This window comes from Amphiura filiformis, chromosome 4 (genome assembly GCF_039555335.1).
Source record: "Amphiura filiformis chromosome 4, Afil_fr2py, whole genome shotgun sequence".
NCBI classification, from domain to species: domain Eukaryota; kingdom Metazoa; phylum Echinodermata; class Ophiuroidea; order Amphilepidida; family Amphiuridae; genus Amphiura; species Amphiura filiformis.
Genome location: NC_092631.1, coordinates 36,974,784 through 36,992,586, shown reverse-complemented (window position 1 = coordinate 36,992,586; position 17,803 = coordinate 36,974,784). Strand labels below are relative to the sequence as shown.

Below are 17,803 nucleotides of genomic sequence, written 5' to 3'. Positions count from 1 at the left end.
GATTTATGGGGGCTGATTTTGAAAAAGTGGACATGTTTTGGACCTTTTCCTAAAATTGTGGACTCTTTTGACCAAGAAAGCATAAAGAACCTAATTTTTTCGCTCGCTAATGGGCAAAATTTTGACTTTTTGACCGAAAAAAGCATAAAAACTGAGTTTTTCCGCTCGCTTCGCCGCAAATTGAACCGTTTGGCTTTCGATGATTGGGGAGCGACCACCCCGCCTCGCCCTGATAACGGCTTTCATTTAAAAATATTTTCCGACTTCCAAACACCCCTATTCATATCATTTTTATCGTGCCTAGGCCTATTCATTGCGTAATTAATATAAGGCATCTCATATAGGCAACTTTAAAACATACACCGCGTTGCGACTTAAACTTTGCATATTAATTAACCGGGACTTTGCAAACAGGCTCAAAGAATTGTACTTAATGCCCGATCATTTGTATATATAGGCCTAAGGATGACATGAGAGAAGAAAAATTTGAAAGGAATGGGGGTAAACATGGTCAAAAGAAAGAAATTTTATTTCAACAAAGGTGAAATTGGACTGGGAAAGCATGGGAAAAAAGTAAGACTCCAAAATTGAACGTATAGGCCTAATTGAGTAGGTCCATGCCTAAAACATGCGGTCCGCAAGTCGGGCCCGTTAATGAAACCCATAAAAATATGTGGTTGGAAAATGAATAAATAACCAATAAAAGGGTGAAAATGGTGCATCAAATGGCTTCATTTGTACTTCCATTTGAAATTTTTCAAATTGGAGGGGCACATCCCCCTCAGACACTTCTGCTCAGCATAAGCCTGAGGGACGGCGCTATCGCTACCGCATGAATATTCTTCAACATTTTGAAATTGCATCGCCCCCCTATCAAAATACCCTGGCGCCGCCCCTGGGATACACCCTATTTTGACTTCCAGAAGTCTACAAATTTTTATAGGTTAAAATAATAAGGTTGTGATCTATGCAGGCTCCTCAAAGGGATAGCACAAGCTCAAAGGGGTCCTAAGTTCTGAACTTTGAAAATGGTAAAATACTGATTTAGATTTAAGCTTCCATGTCTCATGTGGTCGCTTGTTGGGCCCATTCATGTCGTTGTGATGACAATTTATGTAAGTTGGTACAACCACAAACTTTGATGAATGCATTTTTAAATCCTCTTTCGTGCATTGTAAAATTTAAGGGGTCCATGACGTTTTGATCGGACCCAGTGGTCAATTTCAACTTGTAACTTAAGTGGTCCAAACCATCCAAAACAAAAACTTAAGGGGTCCAAACCATCCAAAGCAAAAAAGTAAGGGGTCTCTGGATGCGCAAACGTGCAAGAATGTGATCCCTGTTCAATCGCCATTGTCTACTAACTTAATGCATTAATTATTGAGTGATGTTTGTTAATGACAACTGAAAAAGAAGCATTTCAAAACATGACACATGGACACAAAAAAAAGATAGTGTGCTACTTGTGATGTAAACCATAGACTTTCAAAGCACCCGTGTCTTTCCATGCCATCGTTGAAGGATCACTTCAAATATTTTTAGAATATGTATTAATTGCACACACAGGTCAAAATGTTAACTTGGACACAACTGCAGATAATCAGTTCCAACAGATTCAGGGGAAAATATCAGGCACAATATTAACATATAATTTTCTCAGTTGGTCAACCCAGAATGTTGAGGTTTAGGCTTATTCTCCCTGATCAAAGCAGTCAACTGGAAGAATTCCATATTGTTATTTTTCGGCAAGCATGTCTGACCCAATGCTAATTATTCCACTAAGAAGTTGTTGCTTTCACATTACATGGCCTTAAAGTTTAAATTAGTGTGTATATATTTACCTGTAGTTGAATGTTACAATAACAAAAATTATTTACTTTTGTTGAAAAAGATATCACATATAGTGAAAAGAAAAACCATTAGTTTTAGATAAATTAGGAACTGTAAGCTTTAGTCAATTGTGACCAGATCTGATCCAATCAAACCAAAGTTGGCAATAATGAAATTGAGATATAGGCAAAAAGAAGGACCAAAAATACAATAAAAAAATAAGAAAATGAACATTTACAAATTTTTAAATGTTGCAACCAAGTACGCCAGTGGGTATTTCCACATTGGTAAGAAAGTGTAGATCTTGAGCTAGTAAGAAATGTTGATAACTCAATTCTCAACAATTTCCAACTTTGATCTGAGTGGATCAGATCAATGGTAAAAACAAGCGGTGCTTGCATACAGTAGAATTTATGTTCAGTTATAATGTATACAATGTTTCATGCTGGGAATTTTGTGAAATCTGTTAAAATAAAAACAAAGTTATACACAATGGTGATTGGAAATTCTTAAACAATAGTTGAGCCATTTTTTGTGTATCTTTCATGGTGCCTATCAGTATCACTTTTGTACATTTCTATTGGTTCCATGGTTCCTGTGTGTCCCAATTATATAAAAAGATACCTTGAACATGAAGGCCTATTCAGCGATCCCAGCGAAAGTGTAAAAAATGTTAATCGTTTTCTTTTTATAACTCATACAAAGATTTGATTAGCCCAATATCTTATGATTATTTTTAGCATTAGCTGCAAAAAGACCATTGCAGTTTGGGCGCGAGTCACATGCAGCTACCATGGCAAACAAGAGCGTATAGCTTCCACTAAACTCACCAATTAGTTGCTTCAAACTAAGTAGAAAAAAGGATTTGATATATGTGACCCGACCAAGGGAAATGAGTCGGATGTCGCTTATATTGATTTTGAGATATTGGCAAAGAAAGTGTTCAAATTCTTTTGTTTTATATTGTTTTCCACGATTGATAAATTATAGCTCTAATAGAAAGCTCTAAATGTCCTCTTTAGAAACATATGTAAAACTCATTTTCAAACAGGGTCTACATGTGACTCATTCCCCTTGATCATGTCACATATGATTTCCATAAAACAACTGATTGCTTTTATTTGTTCAAAGTTTTAATACAGTGAAATATGGACTGTTCCATTTAAGGGGACTCGATCTTTTGTGCGTAATTAAAGAGGGCCAGGGGATTCACTCTATCATTAAAAAAAACCATTTGAAAAAGTCAAAGAGCCCTAAGAATAAAAACTGTAGTGTAATTCACGCCAGACACAATTTCTTTATATGACAAAAATTAATTTTTGTAATCGATCAAAAAACAAACCTTTTATATCAATTTTAAATTTAGCCTGAATCCGTAAATATGGTACATCTCGCCCTTTTTTAAGGTCATGGCAGTTTTTACCATTATGCAGCGAACCATTGTTGAAGCTATTTCACATACATGTATAAAACATTCTAGAGAAAGAATGATGCCATATACTGTTGAAATATCTTTTGTTGATTTCGAATGATAATGTCATGAAGTCGTAAATTTTAAAGTCAAATTCCAAAACAAAACATTGCGACGCAGATATTTCCCGACTTACGCAATTTCATCATCACATCAGTGTCTAAATGTGAGGGGTTTCAGGAACAAAATCAAAAGACAAAGTGTTATTAAATGGATAAATAATCAGAATGCGTGTATTGTGTTTTTGCAAGAAACATTCTTAGATGATAAAATTAATATTCATTTAGAACAAGAATGGGGCGGGAAAGTAATAAGTACATATGGGTCGTTACATAGTAGAGGTGTATCTATTTTGTTTAAAAATGGTCTTGATATAGAAATTGTAAATTATCACAAATCTGATGATGGGCGAAGACTTCTTGTCAATGTAAACATGGGTAATGATAAGTATACTTTTGTGAATGTTTATGCACCTACTGTAGCATCTCAAAGAGAAATATTTTATAGAAAAACTCATAGGTGGATAAGGAAAATGCAAAATATAATGTTGTTATTGGAGGTGACCATAATTGTGTACAAGACTCAAAATTGGATACATTAAATGTTAAAAGTAAATACAGTGAATGTAAACAACTTTTAAAGATGCAAAAAACCTTAAACTGTATTGATATATGGCGGCAAAAAAATCCAGAAAAAAGACACTTTACTTGGCGAAATATACCACTCAAAAAAGCCTCAAGACTTGATTACTGGTTAATACAACAAAATGTAAAAGATTTCGTTCAGTCTGTAGACATTAGACCTGCTCCTAAAAGCGACCATAAAGCAATATCTCTCAAATTGAATTTGTTACGACAGAAACACGGACCCGGATATTGGAAATTTAACTCGTCATTAATACAAGACCCCGTGTATAAAGAGAAATTAAAAGGTGTTATTAAAGGTGCAAAAACAGAGGGTGAAAATGTAAATTATCAAAACAATTGAAATGGGAGTTGTGTAAAATAAGAATTAGCTCATACACTATTGACTATTGTAAGACTAAAGCAAAACTTCAAAAACAAGAATTATTGAGACTTCAATCCACTGTTGAGCAATGTGAAAATGAATTAAATTCAAACATTCAAAGCACCAGAAATACAAATGAATATAATAAGAATAAGGAATAACTTGAAAAATATTACCTGCAAAAAACAAAAGGGGCTATTATTCGGTCTCGGGTTAAATGGTATGAAGAAGGGGAAAGGAACAGTGTTCCTGGAACACGAAGTATTTCACAAGCTTAGAAAAAAGTAGAAGTGTCCAAAAGTGTATAAGTGTACTCTAAATAAAAAATGGTAAAACAGTAGCTGGCGTAAATCCAATCATAAAGGAAGTCAAGAAGTACTATTCTGACTTGTATACATCAGAAGATATTGACCCAAATGATATGGATTTGTATATAAATGATTGTCATGTAAATACTTTAGAAAGAGATGACTCTGTACTTTGTGAAGGTGAATTAACAATTGATGAGTGTACAGACGCAGTGAAACGTCTCAAAATCAATAAGACTCCGGGTTCTGATGGATTGACTCCAGAATTTTATAAAACATTTTGGGATGACATTAAATACATGTTTGTTAATGCAATCAATGAAGGTTTTCAAGAGGGACAACTGTCGTATACACAGCGTAAAGGAGTAATAACCTTACTATACAAAAAGGGTGATAGATCGAATTTAGATAATTGGCGTCCTATCTCATTGCTCAATTATGACTATAAAATATGTACGATGGCTCTAGCACTGAGATTACACAAAGTTCTTGATAAAGTGATAAATCCGGAGCAAACAGGGTATGTTAAGGGTCGTTTTAGTGGCCAAAATATTAGCCTGATAGAAGATGCGATAGAATTTTGTACGAATAATAAACAGGAGGGTGCAGTATTATTTGTTGACTTTCAAAAGCTTTCGATACGCTTGAAATACCGTTTATTGATAAATGTTTAATCAAAATGGGTTTTGGTGAACAGTTCCGAAAATGGGTATCTACTCTATATTGTAACATTAATAGTTGTGTTTCTGTAAATGGATGGTTATCCGAATCTTTTACAATCAGCAGAGGTATTAGGCAAGGATGTCCTCTCTCGGCCCTTTTATTCATAATAGCGGTAGAATTTTTATCTGGGGATATTAAACAAAACCAGCAAATACAGGGTATCGAAATTGGAAATGAGTCTGATTTAGAGATTAAGTTAGTCCAATTGGCTGACGATACTACTTTACTTGTCAGAAATGAAACATCAGTTGTGAAAGCATTGGAAGCAATTGAAAAATTTAGTGATTCTGCGGGAATTAGGCTTAACAAAAACAAAACAGAAGGTATAAGGTTGGGAGACAGTCCCCCAAACATTCCTCAAACAACTATCTCGTGGTCAACACAACCTATTAAAAGTCTAGGTATGTATTTTGGAAAAGATATTGAGAAATGTCATAAATTGATATGGTCTGAAAAATTAAAGAAAATGGAACTTGCTTTGAACGGATGGAAAGCCAGAAAACTATCATATTATGGTAAAATATCAGTTGTCAAGACTTTTGGTGTTTCACAACTACTATATTGTGCATATTCTATACATGTACCAGATTATGTGATAAAAGAAGCAAACAAAATGCTCTTTCAATTTATTTGGGGTTCAAAGAGGGAAAAAGTCAAAAGAACAACAATAACGGGATACATGGAATATGGTGGCTTGAAAATGATAGACCTGCAAAGCCAAATAAGAGCTCTAAAAATTAAATGGATTTCAAGAATACATTAAAAAAATGATCATGGTATTTGGATAAAAATAGCAAAATTTTGGTTTAATCAAATAGGAGGCCTAGATTTTGTACTTAATTTGGAATGTAAGTCCTCTAATGTATCAGAAGTAACAAAAGAAAAAATTCCCAAGTTCTACACAGAGGTACTAAAATCTTGGTTTATGTTAAAAAAAAAGAATGCTGATGCCTCTTTACACGAAGCAAGAGTACTTCATGATCAAATAATCTGGTACAATAATGACATAAAATTTAGAAATAAGTTGCTTATGTTTAAGAAGTGGAAAGATGCTGGTATCATGTACTTAAGTGATATTGTAATTAATAATCGTTTTATAACTCTTTTTGAGCTAAGACAAATAGTTCGGTGTCCAAATGATGTTTTTAACTTACATACATTACTGACAGCAATACCAAAAGAATGGAAAACGTTAATTTTAAATAATCATGTAGATTTCAACAAAACAAAGGGCAATGATCGATTATTTCAAGTTGGGAAAACCAAACTACACATTTCAAAGTTATCCACAAAACAAATATATAAACTTTTAATGCCATCAGAATGCGACCCAATTTATGTTAAATATTGGCAAGATCACTTCAATTGTAATACAAGTAAATCATCTTGGAGACAAATCTTCACTTTTAAAATAAAAAATAGAATTGAAACAAATTTGGACACTTTCAATATAACCTTTTATATAACCTAATACCGTGTAAGAAAAACCTATTGAAATGGAAAATTAGTAATTCGGACGAATGCTGTTTCTGCAATTGTTGTGAGGACTATGAATAGGGTGGCCACAATGCTAGCTATTGTATGTACCCCAGCCTACATACACAAATGTATGGTGGAAATTGTTACAGATTCTGCAGCAGTTGTAAAACTTTTGGGCATTTTGAATTCCATATAATTTGTCTCCTAGTAACTTCTGTGCAAACCCGACTACCTAATTAGATAGAAAATTTTCTGCTCGTAATGAAGGTGAATATAGCATTTTGTATGCGGTCACGCATAAAAAGTTACGCACAAAATAAATTTTTGTCATCAAATAAAACTATTTTCCCAAAGATGTACAATTATGCTATTATTGCTATATTCAGTTTTACAATCTAGACCCTCAGAGCAAAATCCTGTGCAAAAAGCAGACAATTTGGTTGTGTAGTTTAGGAAATACAGGCCTTTGAAGGTCATAATTGGCACATAATAGCGCCCTCAATGGTGAAAATCACACATATTTACCTTAAAAGTCCTGGCAAAAGAGTTATTTTTGTGATTTCAGCCATTTTAAAAATGTTGTAAAGAAGCAAATATAGCAATTATGACCCTGGATTTTTAATATTTGCATAAATGAACATTAAATAAACAAAAACAATACATCTCATGCCTTCTTTGGCTTTATTCCCACAATTATCGCTTCATGAATATGCAAATTTATGACAAAATCAGGATTTTCCTAAAAATGGGGTAAAAATGGCCAATTTTGTGAATCTTTAAAAGGCTGTATCTTCTGCAACGGATTGTCCGATTGAGTTGATTCAAAAGGTTTTTAAATCATTTTGCAGAAGGTACAATCCTGACAGAAAAAGTAATTCCAGGGGTGGGTTTGAAATTTTCATGTGACCACCCTACTATGAACACTTTTTCATATCATGTAGGAAAAATACATCATTTTGGATTTTCTTTAAAGAATGCGTGTTAATTACAACACACACACATTTGAACGTGTCTCTAGAACATATTATTTATGGTTGGAACAAGAAAGACTCACATTTTGATTTTGTAAACCTGCTCTTAATTATAGCATCGTTTTCAGTTTACAAGGCCAAAATAAGATATAGTGAAACCAATATATTTACTCCCATACCACTGCTCTTTATTAATGAAGTAGAAAGATTGAATGAAATAACAACAAATGCAGAAAATGTGCCAACAATTATAAAAGAAAATCAAAATGTCTGGGATGAACTTAAGGTTCATTTGAATATACTGTAATAAGTTATACATAATGTTTTGATAATGTTAACTTACATGTCGTGGCTTTTGAGCCACAATATTGTGGAATAGCAAGTTTTTGAGCTTGATATATAAACTAAATAAAATAAAGGCGTTTCGCCAACCTCACTGAGGTATAAAAAAAAAAAATCACATCAGTGTCTTTATTATTTGTTTGAAACCTTTCCCAAACGTTCGTGCTCTTTATGCATAAAACGGCTAATCTATCTTTACAAAACGCGTCGTTTTTTAGTAAACAAAAGGCTAAAGATGGCATTATGAGATTTATCATTTATCATTACACTCCTCTACTCAACTGGCACCGTGGCTGAACGGTAAAGCGCTAGACGCGTAATCGAAGGAAGTTTCGAATCGCTGGTTCGAATCCCAACGAAGCCTGTGGAAACCTTTTTTTTCTTCAAAATTAATGATTGCATTCCAAAATGAGTCACTTGTCGGTAAATCATGTATCGTATCCTTAACTTGCCAAAGTCTCATTGAATGGAACAGTCCATATTTCAGCTCATTAAAATATTCTTACCATTGTAATCATATTCAATATTTGTATATTGATTAGTACCACCATATTGTGATAACGCTTGCAAATACAGAGTGAGTAAAAATTCATGATCTGCACACAATTTTAGTTTTTTGTGACATCTTGGAACAGCCTGAAGAAAACAGTATTATAAAGGTGCTGTATTGAACTTCACATAAGTTTTGAATTGATTATTTGACTTTATTTCAATCAGGAGATCCTGACAGGAGATATATGGCAAGTTTAAGATATATAGTACCCATTTTCATATCAACACACAGTAATTGTTGCACAATATTTGGTGCATCTTATGACACTTTTGACATGTATCATGCCTATTCTATATTGAATTACAAAATAGGTACAAGAATAAGTAAATACACAAATATAATCCTTTAATTACTTTTAACATTTTTTAAGCTATATTCTTATTCAAATGAACACTGAAATTGCTGCATGGTCAATGATTTCCGTACTTGGATTTACAGGCGTCACATGAAAAGACAATTTTTTACAAAGGTCGCACATTCATAAAACTATCACACAATATAGGAAACAAGTTAGTCTATCAATATCCTGCAAATTTGAATATATTACTCAGTACATTTTTGTAGAGTTGGGTATACAGATAATTTTGACTCACCCTGTATGCATGTTTACCTTCAAAGTGACATGACCCTGTGACATGCAACAGAACCATATGTAAATTCTCATTCAGTTATTGCATGATTTGACTAGGTATCAGCTAATGCTGCACACGGCCAACTGTTGCTGTTCATTGCTGCTCACGCCAGAAAGAGATATTGTAATGTAGTTTCGGAAGTGGAAATAGTGCCAAATAAGCTTGGTAGTTCCAAACACAAGCAGAAAGTATGTACACATACATATGCTTCTTTATTATAATTATTAGCCTATGATTATATTATATATGACTGTTTAAATAGTTTATACTTTTAATAATAGTTAAATTGTTAAAATTTGCTGTATTTGGCAGAGATACAGTACTTAATGTAGCCCTGATTATTATAGGCTATGGATGCATTTCAACAGTGCTCACGCATATTTTGGTGGGACAAGGTCATTGAACTTTTACACAGATGTCAAAAAGCAATGCATCACAACTTCTAGTCATAAGGATATGACGTATAAAGTTATTCTCTAAAACCAAGTTTTCTCATCAATTAAATATCGCAGTGTATATCCTTTTTACGCACCATGTGAACGAGACCAAAAACGTATTCATGGTGGGTTTTTTTTCAAATCTGTGCCCTGTATAAAACTTTCTCCTTGTTTGTATTGTGCTACAAAGTGATCAAAGAAATAATGTAACCATTTATCAGAACCAAATATAGTACTGATTAGATTTTAGAAGCTTTTTTGGGGGGAACATTTTGGAGAATCTTGCATGAGAAAAATCTGTTCTGTTAAATGATCAATATCTTAATGATGGCACGTTAATTTAGACATCTAAGTACCTACATTATTTTAACTTTCTGCCACTCACAATCCCATTTTATTTTCACTCGAAATTGAAGCTAGTATTACAAAAAACAAGTTTTTTTGTCATCAGTGTGTCAAAATTTCAGATCCGACATGCGTGTTTATTCTAAGAGCCATGCGGACGTGATCGTAATCACCTTATTGCATCAAATTATAATTATATAGCCGCTTTGAAAACTCACGAGCTAAGCCAATTCAAGTTTCATGTCTTGTGCATGGATTGACATTCTATTATACACCCGATACACTTGTTCATTCTCTGCATGGCTGTTTCTGTTATTAACTTACACCCTCTGAAATCAAGCGCATGAAAAACCCTTGCATGTATCCGTAATGAATTGTGATTTGATTCTTATTTATGATTTCAGAAACATGGCTAAACCAAAAACAGGGTTTGTGCTACAACAGGCTACAGAAAAGTCACTCCTGCAAGACATTTCTCAACAGCTTACCTGCAGCATATGCCTGGATCACTACAAGATTCCTAAAACCATTCCTTGTTTGCATACATTTTGCCAAGAATGCCTTCAAGAAACCATAGACAGTACTGCAACCACATATAGGGGTACAGCAAAGTTTCCATGCCCAAAATGCCGTTGCAATGTTGAGTTTCATTGCCCAGACTTGACAACAAAAAAGAATGCAGCTGAAAATCAATTTAAGACTAACTTTGATATTCAAAGTCACCTTGAAGCAATCAAAAACAAGATGGCCAATGGATGCTCAAAACACACCGTGAAATGCTGATGTTTTACTGCACAAACTGTAAACAAGCCATCTGCCAAGTTTGTCTTCTGAATGATCACTTGCCATCAAACAGGCACATACTGTCATCAATTAAAGAAGAAGCGCTGAAGTTCAAGAACTTGCATAAACAGAGCTATCGTAACATTCAAAAAAGATGTGCTGACAACAACAAGATCTTGTCACAACATCCGACACAACAGACAAAGTTCAATGAAATTAAAACTAGTACAGGAAAGTTGATCAAGATATTAGATTCTACCAGACAACAGGTGTCACAATTCATGCAGGAGATAGAAGACCAGCACCAAAAACAGACATTAGAAATTTCAGCAAACATCAACCAATATCAAGGCGACAGCAACAAGCTGAAAGGATTGTTGGAAGGTGATGATTTGCAGCTTGTACTGAATCAGAAATGTGCATCTGATTTAATTACAAAACTAATTAAAACGCCTCACATTAGAATTCCAACACAATGCCAATCGGCAGAAGGCGTAGCTGATATTGTCTTTACCCTTTCTGATCAGTTAAGACAACTGGCAGTGGATCAAGGTTGGAAGTATAACAGGGAGTCAGAAAAACATGAAAAGGCTTTGGAGCAGCCCCCCAAGCAGTCTGATGATGTTGATAATGATGATAATTCTGGCGATGTTGAGGTGGGTATCATATTGCTTTATGGGTAATCCTAACTTCTCATTGCGGTATTCTGATGACTTCCCCGCATGCGCATAATTGCATTGATTTTCAATGTGAGCTGTGGACACACCTCAGTAACACTTTTTAGTGTTATATAAATATGCATATAAAATAACTAATATAATGGATATTAACTTCAGCATCGTAAAAAACACCAGGAATTACAAACTATTTATCATATAATCCGTATATTGTAGAAAAAGTTATGTAACACATCTTTCATAGCAAGGAGTAAAAATAATTTCACCACTTACATGTATGTCTAAAATTTCCTGTCCCGATGTCTGCGACATCTACCATCACAAAAATTTAGAAACACCTGGAGAAAAAGACTAATTTTGTAAGGTCATATATTTGACCCAGAGAGCACAAATCAATCTGCAGTCAATTCATTTAGACATTTTGTCCTCATGTTGGCGCAATAAATTCATCAAAACTATAACCATTTCTTCACTCATACTAATACCTTTATTAAAGGAATGCCTCTGATCACTAAAATGTTCGTATTATTTATTTTACTTTTTTCAAAATTACAACAGTTGTAAGTTTATTTCTATTCATCTCCTTTATTGACCATGTGTATGTTATAGGGTCGTAAGTTTGTTCATTTCGTAATATACCATCATGTCATATCCGTCACAATTTTGTGACGGATATGATGTTCGGAGATGATTTTACTATGAGAGAATCATTTCCGTCACATGATGGAGATGATACAGCAGCATTTCCATTCATTGACATCATCTTCGTCACTCTACAGAAAATGCCCTGCTTTGACCTTAAAAACTGGTCAAATGGAAATGTAATGAGTCAGGTAAAAAACAAATGTTCAATGTGCGACACATTTTTGGTATCAGTTGAACTTTGGTACAATTGTGACGGAGATGACGACGGCGTTGGTGACGGAGATGACATTAGCTGCAGAAAAAGCCACTAAAAAAAACAAGTTGCTAATAAAGATTGAGCCAAACTACACTGGAGACATATCTCTTTCTTAATCTGTAAAAAAATTAATAGAAAAATCATTTTGAAATGTCTATTTTCAAAATCTTCAAATAGGCACCTTACCGAATAATGACCCACATGCATTTGAAGTTATTGTGAAAAATCTAAACATTTTGCTTTTTTTTGGCCCTCTGTTGCTCTCTTACAACCATGGACATCCATGATTGCTGTGGGTCTGCATTTTATGAGCGAAATGTCATAGATGGGTCAATGTTTGTCTGGACCCCCACCCACACACCCCCACACATTTTGAACTTCTTTCTAAAGGCAATATTTTCAATTGAGGCTCATTATACCTACACTATGCTATATATGTCCCTAGACAGAAATTACATGGCTGCACTTTAAATGAAATGGACCATCCAAACATTATGCAAACTTCTTACATCGTTGGTCGCAACACATAGTGGTGTACGTTAAGGAAAAACAAAGATCTTGAGAAAAACGTGTTTGAAGGATATATTACTAATAACTGAGTTGATGTTCTTCCACGGTTATCTCTCAGTGACCCAATTCCATTTGAAATTGAAGTTTCAGGTTCAAACTATATTATTAAACTGTATCTTTAATAGTTGAAAAGGAATAATAATATATAGCTAGCTCTAAACTTATATGTTACTACCGTATTGGTCCGAGTATAGTCCCACGTTCGAGTATAGTCCCACCCCCCATTTTTCGAAAAATTCCAGAAATTGTAATGGTTGACCTAAAAAAAAAAAAAAAAAAAAAAATTTCAAGATGTTTTGTATTTTTAATACGAAAATTGATATTTTGTATTCATGTCATACTCTATTAATGATATCAAGATGCATTTTTTTGAAATTCCGAGTATAATCCCACCCCCCAATTGTGAAAAATTTCACCAAAAAAACGGGTGGGACTATACTCGGACCAATACGGTAATTAAGTGAAACACAAAAAATTGTAAAATCACGCAACCAAGTAAATCAAATTTAACACTAGGTACAAAAATGGTTTTTTTTTTTTTTTTTTTTTTTTGACAATTGGGCCCATGCTATATGGAACTCTCTTTCTAGTGAAATTCAAAACTCTGTGAAAATTGATGTATTTAAACCTAATCTTGAAACTCCTCTTTTCAACATCTTATTTTTTGCTCAATTTTCTCCTTTCTCTTTGAAAGAATGAAAGTGCTTTGAAACTTTGGTGAAAATCACTGGAAAATCACTATATAAATTGTAGCTGGTGTTCAGCACAAACTCTGTCACTAAAAAACTATTATACTAGCAATTTTGGAAACAAAATCATTGTAAAGAAAGAAATAAAGCCAACGGCTGGACCAACCCAATTTTTAGCTCATTGCATAAGCAATGAACTATATAGGCATAGTCCGTATTTCTGTATGTTTTTTACTTTCTCTTGCTACATCGTTTGAGCAATGGATCTGGTAATTTGAGGGAGCGATCTTTGCATGATCGTTCATGATTGTTACTTATTTAGCAAGGAAAATTCGGACGGAAAGTGTGATTTTTGGAGCATTTTGTTACAAAAATTTTTACCAAATTTCATAGAATAGTCTCCTTTGCAGACTGTTTGTGGTGCTGATCATATTACAAACACTGTTCAAACTCCTTGATCTGGCAATTTTGTAAAAGAGATGTTGAATTTTTTTTTTGCTTGCGTGCGGCTTCAATGTTTGCTTTTCAGTGTTGCTTGCCATACATTTTGCTAGTCCATAGATATTGTACCAATGCTAACTAATAACTCAATGGTGCTGCTATATGTGCTAATAATGTGTAATTTTTCCAATTGGGAGGTTTTGGGGGGACCAGTAAACAACTATAAAGGCTTAGCAGTCATAAAATACTGAGCAAATAAACTGAGAGCTAATTAAATACACTTAATTAGGTCAGGCAAACATGTTGTGAAAGTAATTATATCGAGAAGGTCGTATCTGCAATAGCTACCCTACAATGTATACATAATCTTAAAAATAAAGCACTTAACAGCTATTGCATAAACCCTACCTAGATGTGTTTTTACAAGAGATATAAGAGATATCAGATAAAGTACACATTAGGGGTTTAGGGCAAGAAAACCCTATCTGCAATAGCTGCCAGGTGTAAAATGTGTACAATATTATAATGCAGAAATTACCCAAATGTCTAGGGTTGGTACAATTTGTGACCCTACTTTTCATACCCGACTTTTCATACCCCACCTGACCCGACTTATTTGTTAGATATTCGCAGTTTATTCCGTTGGTAATCAAATATTAAGCAAGTACCATACGCATTTCCTTAATATTATTGATAAAGAACAGCGTTTTCAAGCATTTTCTCATCTCAAATTTCAAAGCCTCGTTCAGCCATATTTAGATACGAAATTGTGAGTATTGATAAGTTTTGAGCCCTGTGCAATTCTTATCGCCTGGACTAAGGGATTGTTCAGAAATACTTGGGGGGGGCAAAATGGAGGGTCAAAAAGTTTTCGTCTCTAAAAAAGGGGAGTCAAAAAGTTTTATGTCTTTAAGGGGAGTCAAAAAGTTTTTGCTCCTGATAGAAGCGGGGGTCAAAAAAGGTTTAGCAAGAAAATACCAAAAGAACAAGAACATACAACATTTTTGCGCGCTACTCACTTTCCAATAGGCCTATAAAGTCTTTTTGGAAGCTCGAAGACTTTACATTTATCCAGTCTCTATAAGAAAAGAGTATATGTATATATTCCACTGATAATACCGGGTCAAAATGATGCAACCGACATATTTTTCGTCTTTCCCTCGAAATTTATATTTTTCCACTGACCAAGAAAAATTACGGCCCTAATAAACAAATCTTTAGACTAAAAATCTTGAGTATGTGCCCAGATGTTTCTCTCAATTTCCCTTTCTTGTGTTACTTTTATTTAATTATTGGTTCTAAGAATGAAACAAGAAAAAATTAGAATGCATACAATGAAATTAAACTTCATACAAGTCACCCTATAAAACTTGCATGTTTCAGTGTAGAAAAAAATAGGCCTAAAGGCCTATAAATTAAAAAAAAAATTATAACCATTAAAAACTTAGTGTATACTTGTTATAATGTAAATTGGGATTGAGTTCGTTACTGCACAACAAATCATAAGTTGTTTTTTAAATTCTTGGAAAGGGTTGATCAAAAAGGTTTTGTATGTCCAAATATGGGGGATCTAAAAAGTTTCAGGTTCTCTGGAAAACTGTGCACGTCACGTAAAGCCTGTGCGTTGATACTTAAACTGTTGAGGTAAGCACGTTATGGAAGGAAGGAAGGAAGGAAGAGAGGGGTCAAAACTTTTTGACTCCAATTTCCAAGTGCTCAGGCCCCCCCCCCCCATGTTCTTAACACTCCCTAAACCTGTGGTTATAAAGTTTGCTCAAGCCAATCAATAAGTGTTTGCTTATATCAAAATGCATTGACCAATTACCAGGAGAACAAAGTCAATAACTATGCCTTGATATGCTAACTTGATTGAACTTGCTTGGAGCAACTGAGCGATACATTGAAGTCAATACTCAATTAATCTCAAATGTTGGTAGCAGTGAAAGGGCTGAATAACATGCAATGACAATATTGACGTTTATAATGTCACCATGCATAGATCTGAATGTGACAGACAGATTTATACTTCCTCATGAAAAGGTAACTTATGACCGACTGGTTTGGAGATTATGGCTGCGCACGAGGAAGGGCGATGTTTATAAATAATAATTTCTAAATCATAATTTTTCACCAATTACACTGATTTAGCCTTTTCAATTCGGTAGACTTCATTTACACTTTATTTAGTATTCATTGAAATATCTAAAATGATTTATCATAACAATAAAAAGTTGGGTCAAGTGGGGTATGGAAAGTCGGGTATGAGAAGTAGGGTCACAAATTGTACCAACCCAAATGTCTATGGAACAGCTATCACTGCAAACCCAGAACGTCTAAATTCAGCAAAACTTCTAGTATTGGAGATTAGATATGAATCGAGTATTAGCCTTTGTTAAACTGATACTGGACAAAATTACTTATGGAAACAATTATTATAGACACATTCATGGTCTTCTAGCTCCCTCCCAATTGGTTTGTTATACACTTTTTCTGAAGATCACTAACTATTATTCAATGTTGATTGTTGTGTACAACTATATGTAAAACTACTGCTCAAATAATACTACCAGTACTGATTGCCTTGAGTATAGTCCCACCCGTTTTGGGTGAACATTTTTCAAAATTGGGGGTGGGACTATGCTCAATTTCAAAAAAAAAAAAAATTTTCTTTTTCGGTTTTGTAGTGTCCCTAGACCTAGACCTAAATGCTAGGATCATTCATGGTTGACCTAAAAAAAAAAAAAAAAAAAAAAAAAAAAAAAAAAAATTCAAGATATTTTGTATTTTTAATATAAAAATTGATAATTTGTATTCATGTCATAGTGTATTAATGATTTCAAAATGCATTGAATTTGAATGCATTTTGAAATCATGAATAGATTATGACATGAATACCAAGTATCAATTTTCATATTAAAAATACAAAACATCTTTAAAATTTTTTTTTTTTTTTTTTTTTTTTTTTTAGGTCAACCATGAATGATCCTAGCATTTAGGTCTAGGTCCTGGGACACTCCAAAGCTGAAAAAATAAATAACTTACAAAAAAAAAAAAAAAAAAAAAATTTTATTTTTTAATTTCTGAAATTTTTCGAAAAGTTGGGGGTGGGACTTTACTCGAAGGTGGGACTATACTCGCGTCAGTACGGTATTAATAACATCACCATTGAAATCCATGCTTATATATTGTTTGCTAGCTGAACTGGAAATTGCTCCTTTGCAATGATTTATAAGAGCCCATAATGTTACCCATGTTTGCTTCTTATTCCAGAACCACCCATGTGTAAAATGCACCCTATGCTGTTTTGGGCTTATAGTGTCTTAATGTTGAGTCTTATTTATCAGACCACTTTTGAGGTCTGATCTTCTGGATTGTATACTCCCCAAATAGTGGTCTAAATTTGTGCCTATATTTAGTAATTAATCCCTCATTGTTACTGCCAAACCAATTTTAGAGGATCTGCTGAAATATAGGCACTTTGGGTTTGCAGTGTATGGTCCTAAACTAGCCCTAGAACTCTGGCCATAGTATCCGTTTTTATAGGGCCAGAGGAACTTCCATTGAAAAAATTGTTGGAGATGGTTGAACGCAACAGAACAAATAAATGATGAAAATGGACCTTTTCATTGTGTTCCTGGGTCAC

The 17,803-nt window shown here is 33.9% G+C and overlaps 1 protein-coding gene across 1 annotated transcript in view; it reads right to left on the bottom strand.

The window, feature by feature from the left end:
* LOC140150179 (dynein heavy chain domain-containing protein 1-like) overlaps window positions 1–17,803 on the bottom strand; it is an 87,642-nt gene that overhangs the window by 55,292 nt on the left and 14,547 nt on the right. The gene's annotated exons all lie outside the window — the stretch shown is intronic.